This window comes from Bos javanicus, chromosome 12 (genome assembly GCF_032452875.1).
Source record: "Bos javanicus breed banteng chromosome 12, ARS-OSU_banteng_1.0, whole genome shotgun sequence".
In the NCBI taxonomy this organism is placed as follows: Eukaryota; Metazoa; Chordata; class Mammalia; order Artiodactyla; family Bovidae; genus Bos; species Bos javanicus.
In genome coordinates, this window is record NC_083879.1 from 60,607,869 (window position 1) to 60,608,931 (window position 1,063).

A 1,063-nucleotide genomic window follows, 5' to 3' on the forward strand; every position below is an offset into this window, starting at 1 on the left:
ATTGACTCTAGGAAACATGTTTCAATACAATGGAAAATGCTTTTGGTATTCCTACTTATTTCATCAAATATTAAATATTTCTTTACTTTTCCTTATGATTTTGTTTAATATGTTAAATAAGCACTCTTTTAGATTTAAATGTCCTTAGTTAATAGAAATTGGAATTGATGATTGCATTTTTCCTAGAAATTAATGTGATCTTTTTAAAAAAAATCAATGAAATTATAATGGGTGATATCAATTACTTTATTTTTATAAAATTATGATTTTTATTTAGATTATAAAAGTGTGTTTAAAAGTATGATTTATTTTGATATCTTTGCTAGAGCAATTTGACCACTAAATATCTAACTGTCAATATGATCTATGTATAGAGAAATGGAGATTAACATAGATGTGTAATTTAGCATAGGGCCTAAGTTTATAATTTAGCATAGGGTTTGTTTGTGTGTTAGTCAAATAATATCATATATGAGAGCATATCAATTATTCAATACATCTAAAGATTTAGATAGTGAATAATATTGAAGTACAAGGCAATGAAAAATCATACTAAAAAATAATCAACTCTGAAATTTTACATGAATCATCACTAGTGATTTACTACATGAACATGTATATACAGATATCTATGTATGTATGGGTTTCCCTGATGGCTCAGATGGTAAGGTGTCTGCCTGCAGTGCAGAAGACCCAGGTTCGATCCCTGGTTGGGAAGATCCTCTGGAGAAGGAAATGGCAACCCACTCCAGTACCCTTGATTGGAAAATTCCATGGACAGAGGAGCCTGGTAGGCTACAGTCCATGAGGTTGCAAAGAGTCAGACATGACAGCAACTTCACTTTCACATGCATGTTAGCAGTTAAGAGTTTTTTACAGGTCATCTACAGATTAACACATAACAGAGCATGGCAACCCACTCCAGTATTCTTGCCTAGAGGATCCCCATGGACAGTGGAGCCTGGGGGGCTATAGTCCATAGGGTGACACAGAATTGGACACAACTGAAGCAATTTAGCAAGCATGCACATAATATAATCAGGGTGACATTTTTGATATATAT

The 1,063-nt window shown here is 32.9% G+C and overlaps 1 non-coding gene across 1 annotated transcript; it reads left to right on the top strand.

Moving 5' to 3' along the window:
* Nucleotides 1-646: 646 nt before the first annotated feature.
* Nucleotides 647-718, top strand: TRNAC-GCA (transfer RNA cysteine (anticodon GCA)). Its single transcript has one exon. It is a non-coding gene; the product is annotated as a tRNA-Cys (tRNA).
* The last annotated feature ends 345 nt before the right edge of the window (nucleotides 719-1,063 follow it).